Source organism: Anas platyrhynchos, chromosome 10 (genome assembly GCF_047663525.1).
Source record: "Anas platyrhynchos isolate ZD024472 breed Pekin duck chromosome 10, IASCAAS_PekinDuck_T2T, whole genome shotgun sequence".
NCBI classification, from domain to species: domain Eukaryota; kingdom Metazoa; phylum Chordata; class Aves; order Anseriformes; family Anatidae; genus Anas; species Anas platyrhynchos.
Genome location: NC_092596.1, coordinates 16,403,378 through 16,412,936, shown reverse-complemented (window position 1 = coordinate 16,412,936; position 9,559 = coordinate 16,403,378). Strand labels below are relative to the sequence as shown.

The window sequence follows — 9,559 nt, the reverse complement described above, 5'->3', positions numbered from 1 at the left end:
AATTCTTGGCATTTCTTCCTTCAGCCCTGGAAGCAATTTGGTGTAGTTATCTCTCTCCCGGGACAGAAGCAGCAGTGCACTGGGCATATTTGAGTCTATTCCTTGGGGCGTCTGCAGTCTCTGCATTGCAGCTTCCGCTGGTCCTGGGAAACCAGACACAGCAATTGCCCTGTGATGCACACAAACCTCTTCTGCTTCCATTGCCCATGTTAAGTGTAGGAAAGCAAGAAACAGCCTAAGTAGCAAATGCTGCAGACTAGTAAAATGATCTAATTTTGAGTCCACTTTGGAAAAGAAATGTGTGTTGTTTTTTTTTAAAACCCTTTGAATGTGACAGTGCCAATTTTTAACCCTGACCTCTACAACAACCCTGCCTTCCTTCCCAGCTCTCAGAACACGCTTTCTTGTGCAACATCTTCTGCTCCTCTATCCTGCAGGAGTTGTGTACACTTGGATAGTGGATCAATCACAATAATTGCTGTTGTCTTCAAGGTTTATTAATGCTTTTCAACTGAATTCCTGTTTTCCTGCTAATAATCCTACCAGTGGAACACTTTTGTGGACATGCAATTATTCATGTGGCAAACTTGCCACCCGAATACTGCTGGGTAATTAGTAAGCCTTGCATCCAACTAAAAGCAAGTCATTTTTAATTTCTGCAACAGACTTGAAGCTGGGATTATTTCACTGCAGGTCAGTTGCTCAAAGCAGCACTTAGGAAGGAGGAGCAGCTGTTGTCTGTGGAGGAAATGAGAGGGGCACAGGTGCTCCCTGTAGAGATTCATTTGGCCCCACAGTCCATATTATCAGGCTGGTCACTACACTCATATTTGCAGAGTTGCAATTGGAAGGAGCAGAGGTCTGAAACAGAGAGGATAAAGAGAGTCAGGGTGTTCTTTTTTTTTATAGCTACTTCTCTTGTTTAAGCAAAATTGCAGGTATTATTTTACTAGCTCTGCTGATAGTCACTATCTGTCCCCAGCAGTTCTCTCTAGTTTTTGGTAGATAGGCTGTGCTCAGGGCTAGATACATCAGCTGCACACAGCTCCAGTTCCCTGTGGTGGACATAGATATAGGACTGTATATGGGCTAAAAATAGTGCATGCTCTTCTGCATTGTAATCCTTTGTTACTTTAATGTATGTTATGTTTGGTGGCTGAAATAGTTGGTCAAGCTAGGAGACATCTCTCTGCTTCAAAATACTGCAACTTGGCAGCTCTATCTGTCCTTTACTAATTCATTTTGGTCAAAGTTAGGCTTTGAGAAGGTTGAAAATTAAAAGGATGAGCCTGATTGCTGTAAAGTACAGGTCTGACTTGTGTCTTTCTCTGTTTCCTTATGCTTTCTTTACCAGCCTGAGGCATGATAACAGAGCTATCCATGCAGGCAGTGTCAGTATTTTCATGCCAACGACAAAAATCTCCTGAACTATTTACTCTTGAGAAGCCAACACCTCTCCCAAATACAGCATTGCTGTGGTCGATGTATTCATCTTCCAGACACCTGAATATGGAAAGGAATGCAAAACGCACAGAAAAAGCAGAACCTGCCAGTCACCCCTCGGCGGCTGTTGACATCTGAAAGGATGGATGCAGAATTCAAGCGCAGCCATCTTCATCCAGTCACTCGTGTGCACAATTTAGAGGTAACTCCTCAAGAGGTGGGGTGCATGCTCTTCTCTGGGACATGTCTTAAATCTGTGCTTCACAGTGGAGTCAATGTACTACTCTTCTGCAGGGCAGAGCACAGTCATAGCCAGTGTTAACTTAACAAGAGGCTGGGGCAGGATGCATTGGAGGTGGGGGTCCTATGAACCCTACCAGGGCTCCTCAGCAGCAATGGGGCACCTTCAGCCAATGCAGTGGTTATCTATGGGGAGCCAGGTGCTCCTGGTGCTACAGTGCATCCCTGACTGTTGCTTTCGCAGGAGCTGCATGCTGGACATGACCTGGCCCTACACAGGGACTTAGGGCTTGGTGGCTCTGGCTCTCCACAAGAAGGGCTGATGCTGAGCAGGGTATGCGCTGGTGGCAAGGGGCTGCTAGCAATGCTTCTCACCTGTCTGTCCCCAGCTTGTCACACAAAAGTCTTGCAGGCCCCCTGTGACCCTACTAGCACGCTCTTCCCCACCTGTCTCCTTCAGGGTGAGCAATGCATTGCCCTGCACACACTGTCATGGTCCTGACCCATGCCACAGCCAGCAGCAAGCACCCATCAATACACTGGAGTCATTTTAGACTGCTTATATTCATTTGTTTCATTATGCTGTTACGGCTCTCATCAGACACAGTGCTAATTAACTCAATCCCATCCTACCAAGTCCTGGCTTCCACATCATCTCCAGGGTTTCTAGTCCAGGGAGCTGTAACAGATCATTTATCCCAGGGGGCTTAAATGGATGCTTTTCCATGGTGGAGCTTTAGGCAGAGAGACTCATGATTGCAGGGGTGTGTTCGAGTCTAATTCTGTGCGTAGCATCAAAATTTGTATAGATTTTAAATAATTCATCATTGGGCTTCAGTATATTTAGTCACTCAAATTAGGAATCAGGAATTTTGCTCTGCGGAGAGCTAGTGTGTGTGTCATTGTCAGAGGTTAGCTCTGCTGCCTGTCTCCATGCAGAAGAGTTCAGAGAAATTAAGTCAGGGGAAGTGACTGGCAGTAGAAGATGCAGGAAAATGTGTGACACGCAATGCTGTGAAGCTTCTGCAGCAGTGCAACGGGCGATACTGGTATATGGTCTAGTAGTATGTGTGTTGCTGAGGTACTGGGAGACCATAAGCATGGTTTAGGTGAGGTCTTTGGGCTTCAACCCAGGAGCTGCCAGCCTATGGGGACTGTCCCAATCTGTTGCCCCTTGTCTTGTTTGTGGATGGCAAACCATGGGGGCAGAGAGATGCTCTTGTGCTTTTCTGTGTTCTGTCTGTGACTGTAAAACAGGCAGCACGGATGCTCGTACCCATTAGCAGACGTGGCAGCTGCAGTGGGCTCTCAGTCACAGCTGGTAGAGACCCGAAGTTTGGCAGATTCCCAAACCCACTGCAGCAGTGCTGACTTTCATTGCAAAGGAATGGTTTAGAAATACAGACCCACAGCTTCATTTAGTAGCTGTGTGTTTTCAGGAGTTGTCTCTCCCCCTTTCTCGACCTAAAGGAAATACTTGATAAAGTGCTCCAGCACCGGTGAATTGGGAAGGGTCTGTGCACAGCATCTCCCAGATGATGAGATCTGCCTAATGTGCCAGAAGCTATCCCAGCTGTGAAGTGTGCTGGAGACTCTTGTCCAAGTGATAGTCTATTGATGGGAAACGCTGCTGTTCAGGAGGGGGTTGATTCTGCAAGGCCTCAACACCTATCCACCTCAACAGGAGCAGAAAGCTCTCAGCACCTCTCCTAGGATTGCAGCTCACTGCGCAGGGTTGAAGCCCTTTGTCTCCCTCTTGTTTTTATGCATTACAGTCACATTATAAAGAAGTCCTGCAGAACATTCAATTACTTACTGCACAATTATAATCATATTTGTATACCTATAAGTAGGTCACCAGTCTCTTAGGTTAATCAATTATAATGGCATTCACACCGGTATCTTTCATAAATCACTGGCTTTTAGTGTATCCACTGAGATAATGGAGGAAAACCATCTAATTTTGATCTAACTAGAATGAAATGTGAACGTGCATAATTTGCTCTTACAAAGTGTATCTAATGTTCTCTACATCTGTATTTATTTGTGCTGTTTCATGCTGCATATCGCTTAAGTGGCAAAAAAAATACAGAGACTGTTGCACTTAAAGCTAAATGACCCAGAGTAATACAATTTATCTGCATTTATTTTACATTGTTCATCATGACAGATATTTTAATAACCCACTTCTGATGGCTGATGCACTGATTACAAATCACACTGAAATCTGAGGCAAGCTTGTTTGGTGTGATGCAAAGACATTTGGCAGAGCTGTTTCGCCATGTAAACTAAGCAGTTAAATGGGTAGGGAGGACTTTACTCAGGCTGGAGGCTGTGAATGCTTTAGGACATGCTGGGATGCCACCACATAGCGAGCATCTGCTGAGCCCCGGACGCTGTAGCTACTTTAATGTCTACCCAAGCTGCAGCTTTCAGACAGCTCAGTGAATGGGAAAATCATAACTGAGTGGTCTCTATTTTATGGCTGCCTCACTTGGATGCCTCAGAGCTGCTGTCATAGAAGATGTGGGAGGTCCCTGTGCCACGTTTGGTGGTGGCCTTGGATAGTTCTTGCTTGGCTGCCTGTAAGGGAGTGGGTTTTGTGCTGTGAAGCACAGAGCAAGATCTAGACCTGTACTGACATATCTATCTGATCCCAGTTTAACTGGAGAGGAGGGCTGTGGACATGTTCAGGGGCTTAGATGGCTGGCCTGCAAGGGTCTGGCTGATGGGCTGGGCTCGATTAGACAGGTGAAGGGGTGAGTTAGTAGCAGCCTACAGCTACCTACGGGGAAGACGCAGAAAAAATGGAGCTGGACTCTTCTTGGTAATGGTAAATGATGTTATAAGGGGCAACAGCAGCTCAGGAGGCTCAGTCTGGGTGTTAGGAAAGGCTTTTTTCCCTTTGATAGAGGTGTATCCTTGGTTATCTGCTGAGGTTGTGGCATCTGCATCTTGGGAGGTTTTCACACCCTGGCAAGACAAAGCTGCGGCCAAGCTCATTTAGTGCTGGCTGTAGCCCTGCTTGGGGGTGTGGAGGGGTGGATTAGAGGCTCTGGAGGTCCCTCCCCACCAGCAGTGCTGTGATCCCATGCTTCAGTGGCCCTGAAAGCGTATTCAAGAAGGGTGGTACAATGGGGTGTGAACCTTTTGCTTCATAACAAATGCATGTTGTGTATTGACTGTCAAGAATGTACAGACAGATCCATCAGCACCTTACTGAGAGGCGACCTATAGAGGCAATGCTGGCAGGAAGGTGGTGGGTTTGGTGTCAGCTGAGACCATTCCCTTCCACAAGCATGGTGGTACACTCATTGCAAAAAAAAAAGGCATTTACCAGAAAGTGCAAACAAACTCTCCACGTCTGAGTGATGCGTTGGCTCAGACCTCTTGCCTACATGCAAGCCACTGCTCTCCATCCAGCCTCTCTTGGAGCAAGTGTAACACAAACCAGATTTAGCTTTCTGTCTGCATGAACGTCTGCCTAAGCATCCCTTTGGCTGCCAGCCTGGAAAATGCCAGTGTTGGAGAGGTGGCAATGCAGGGACCGCATCCTGAACAAAACCAGTGTGCAAATCAAACAGGGAGGGCTGCTGGGACTCACCTTGTGCAGAGTTACTGAGTACTCTGGAAATGAGTTATTGGTTAAGAAAGTGATCCTGCTTCAGCACTATCTGTTTGGAACTGTGGAGCAATAGCGTGCCTATTTCCAAACAAGATCTGAATGAGCAGGTGAGCACCCAAGCTCTGCTTGGTGAGATGGGAGCTCCTTGGATCTTGCCCAGCTTCCAACAATGCTGCAAGCTTTCTCTGGGCATGCTGTGCCTTACAGCTTGCTTCCATGCTGTGAGCATATCCCTGCAATCTCAAATGCAGCTGAGCATCCCTGCACAGGTGGCTGCTGCACAGGAGACCCTGCTGAAAATGTGCAAGGTGTGAACCAGCTGGTGTTGTACTGTTCATCCCAAACAATCTCCTGAAGGGGAGCTGGGTGGAAACTGCTCTTTTTCATTTTTCTTTTTCTTTTTCTTTTTTTTTTCCTTTTTTTTTTTTTTTTTTTTTTTTAACATTCATTGCAACCTTCTGCTAAAAATACTCATATTTTCAGAAGCAGCTGCTACCTGAGAAATGAACAAATAGCACTTTCACATACTCTTGTAAGGTTTTATGTATGTTTTTGTAGAAAACCAAGAATGTTTATGCTTGAATTAGTTTGTTTTCTTTGGGGGGGGGGAGGGGGAATGGCACTTTTTATCCAAGGGATTCTTGCTGCGTGGAAATGTTCTTGACAAAAAGCTACTTTTTTTTTTTTTTTTTTTCTGTAAATTGTTTACTGACAAAAAGTTCTCCAGCTAGTGTGTCTTGGCCAACTGGAAGGCTGGACTCATTACTAGCATTTCTCTTCACTGTGTTTTGGTAGCCACAAGAGCCCTTAGCTCATCTGTTGGCCCTGTTGGTCTCAGACGTTGTGCAGGTTCCTGTGCAGATCTGGTGGCTGTGTCCAGGGATGGTGACACCATGCAGGGTGAAAAGGCTAGGGGTGGCACTCTGCTTTCAACAAGCATCGCTTGTGCCCCACCTGCACAGTGTGGGCTATGGGAAAGATGTCAGCCCAGCACTCTGTGTCGGCTCTGCTGCTGTGTGGCTCCACTCTGGAGGAGCGTTTGTGAAGATTTACATGTGTCGGGCTCCAATTTTAGGAGGGAAATCTGTCAGTAGATCATAAATGTTCCAAGTGATTTATGCTAACCGTTTTGGGTGCCTTAGTCCCAGGAGTAGATAAATTGTGGTTTAATGTTTTATTTACACTTTCAGGGAATTTAGTGTCTTTGGAATGCACCAGATCGTTAGCCCTAGAGGGAAATTCTCTCCCAGTGGGATGACAGCCCATGGGAAGGGCTCTTGCCATGCCCTGGGCAGCTCCTGACACCGTCTCCATGCAGGGCACTGCTGCAAGTGTAGGAAGGCATTTTATTTTTGAAATTGTTTTATATCTGAGTAGAGATCATTAATCTGTTAATATTTCTATGGGAGTTTGAAAGTCCTACATGTCTGAAATGACAGCAGATGGCACAATAGAGGGTTTAGCTGAGTTTTAGGTATGCAGAAGAGTTTAATTAATTAACAGTAATCTCTTTAAAATGTATGGCAGAGTAATACCAGTCTCGTCTATAGAAAGATTCTTGAGGACTTAATAAAGCTCTGGGAGTAATTAATTATACAATAACCCGTGGTTAAGAAGATATTATCATCCAATCAGTGGGCAGAGTTTGTGTTTGTCATTTACCAAAGAGGATCATTAGTGTTTGCTACAGACTCAGTCTACAGTGGTGCATGCGAGGGGTGCCCTCAGCCCCCAAAATACCCAGGTTGTAATGGGTGCAATCACCTATGCTTTGCTAAGGGAAAACTGTTCTGGTGTAAAGCACGCAGGGTCAGAGCAGGTACAGTTGCCTGGGAAAATGAAGTATTTCGTTGAAAACAGATAGTTAGCTTATTGCCTTACAAGCACCTATCTAAGCTCCGTTCAATTAATGAAACACAATTTGAAGTAAAAAGGATTGGTACCAACCAAACTACTGCACTATAAGCTCTCTTCTGATTATGCTATAAGATAATGTCTACCAGATTAAAATTTTAATTAGCTTAATTTAGGAATAGAAAAAGCATTAGACTTACAGTTCTGAAACACATAAATGATATCAAGGGGGAGGGGAAAGAAGTGAAAGTCAGTTAAGCTTTGTGCATGGCCTCGTGCCTCATGTTTTCTGTAAGACCTCAGCAAATCCCAGCAGGTTTGGGCTGCTGGGTATGGCTGCATGAGGCTGCCTGGGCTTTAAGGGGGTTGGTGCAGACGTCTGGGCACGGGGGTGCTTTAGTTTTCTCCGGTACTTATTTGTAACCCCAGCTGCCTGCAGTCCCTCTGGCTCTGCGTTCAGAAGGGAGAAACATGCTGGCTATAATAGAGACTTTTGTTCTTTTTTTGTTTTTCTTTTTCCTTTTCCTCTATTCATAGATTTAAAGGCCAAAACAGACCATTAAGTCCAACTAATCCTACATCCTGCATGACAAAGGCCATCCCGCCCATCCCCTAATTCCTCAATACCCGGGCTGACCATGACCGTGTGATTAAATACAGTTAGGAAAATGCACCGCGAGAGCCTCTGTGTGCTCCAGACATGGAGCAGGACCCCACTGAAAACACCCAGTCTTGATTTAAAGACTTTAAGTGGCAGATGATTTATTCCATCCCTCGTGAAACCATTCCAATGCTTAATTACACTTACAGTAAAATAAGTCATTTGGGCGGAAAGCATGGGGAGCTGTAACATGCAAAGTGCACGGTATATAGTTGTGTTTGGTTATGAGGTAAGGAATCCAACAAATCTCTTTTATGTCTTTTCAGGGAAGAAACAAAGGCATTTGAACCATTTGCACAACATAGAAGCTCTCCACCGCAAGTTTTTAAAGGGCTGGAGGCTTGCTGGGGAAGCTTTGAGGAGAGGGAGTAATAAAGAAAAGAGGGTTTTATGATGCAAGGTCGAATGGGAAACTTTTATTGGAGGGGCTTGGCCAGCTCCTCATCCCATGGGGGAAAGGAGGAGGAATTTGAACGTGGTGTTTTTGCTTTTGGAAGGTCAAAGCCATTTCATGCAACTGCAAAGCAGCATAAGAGAAATATGCGTATTCCTCTGTCATGTCTGTCAAAAATGGAGGAGGGGAGGAAGTCCCAAACACTACATTTCAACAAAGCCCTGAAGGTAAAAATGATCTGCTGGCTTGAAATTTATCTTAATGAGCAAAATCCAGCCAATGGAACAGGGTGCAGATGAAAGTGACAGATGGGATCATTTAAAGTTTGATTCTTTGCATGAAAGAAAATACTATTTTCAATAAGTTATTTTTCTTCTGTTTGTTACGGTGTTCTGTTTAGTGTCCCAGCCTCCAATTGGCAGTCCCAGCTCTTTGGCAGATTAATTTATCCAGGGTCATATCCTCAACTTTTGAAAATTCAGAGTTTGAGGGAGCTCCTGGAACTCCTCAGCTCACGTAAGCGCGTGGAGCTGATCCAACAGTCAGCGGCAAGTCTCCTCAGCCAAGAGATTTTTGCTAGATACGGACTGAGACCCCGATTCTGAAGCTGTCCAAGATCAGTCTGCTAAGAATATGAACAGTCATCAATCAGGTAGTCTGGAAGAGTATACAGAAGTGTATCAATTTGTTCGCAAGTATTTTCAGACACAAACAACTACAAGAATTTACCACTGCTATATAAAAATATAGTCTGGGACCTAGTCAGGTTCATAAAAGTTCCGTGAAGCTGGAGGATGCATTTCCTTGTAGGAGATGTGTTGAATTTTGATGCTGAGAGGTGCTGTCATACACCCCTTAGTGCACAGCATCATACATGTCACTTATCCTTAACAGGGGAAGATAGGCAGGAGAAGGAATGGAATCAGTCCTATGCAATAAAATAATTGCTGTCTTCACCATTTCCTTGCACAGGTAATTCATGTTACTGTAATGTACTATAATGCAGCATCTGTGTACAGCATGGTGCATACGCAACATCAGCAGACCCTGCCACCAACAGCTGAGCAGGAGCAAAAGCATTAACCCTCTCTCCTCTGTCCAGTTATTTCCCGATTAGATCAATTAGCAGTTAACAAAGGCCCAAGACAAGGAAGAGGTCATCTGTTAGCTCCTTATATTTAAGCCTTCTTGGGTGAGATTTTACAAACCACATGGCAAGTGCTCGGTTGTGCAACCCCCCAGCCTGGAGGACAAATTGCTCAGGTTGGCACCAGGGGGAAGAGGGAAAGCTAGAGCTGTGGTGGGGCTGCTGCTGGTTCCCAGCCACCCCTTCTGGGGGCCT

At 45.2% G+C, this 9,559-nt stretch overlaps 1 long non-coding RNA gene across 1 annotated transcript; it reads left to right on the top strand.

The window, feature by feature from the left end:
• The first annotated feature begins 555 nt into the window (after positions 1-555).
• Positions 556-9,176, top strand: LOC106016888 (uncharacterized). Its single transcript, XR_001189914.5, has 3 exons — positions 556-938; positions 1,355-1,645; positions 8,090-9,176. It is a non-coding gene; the product is annotated as an uncharacterized lncRNA (long non-coding RNA).
• The last annotated feature ends 383 nt before the right edge of the window (positions 9,177-9,559 follow it).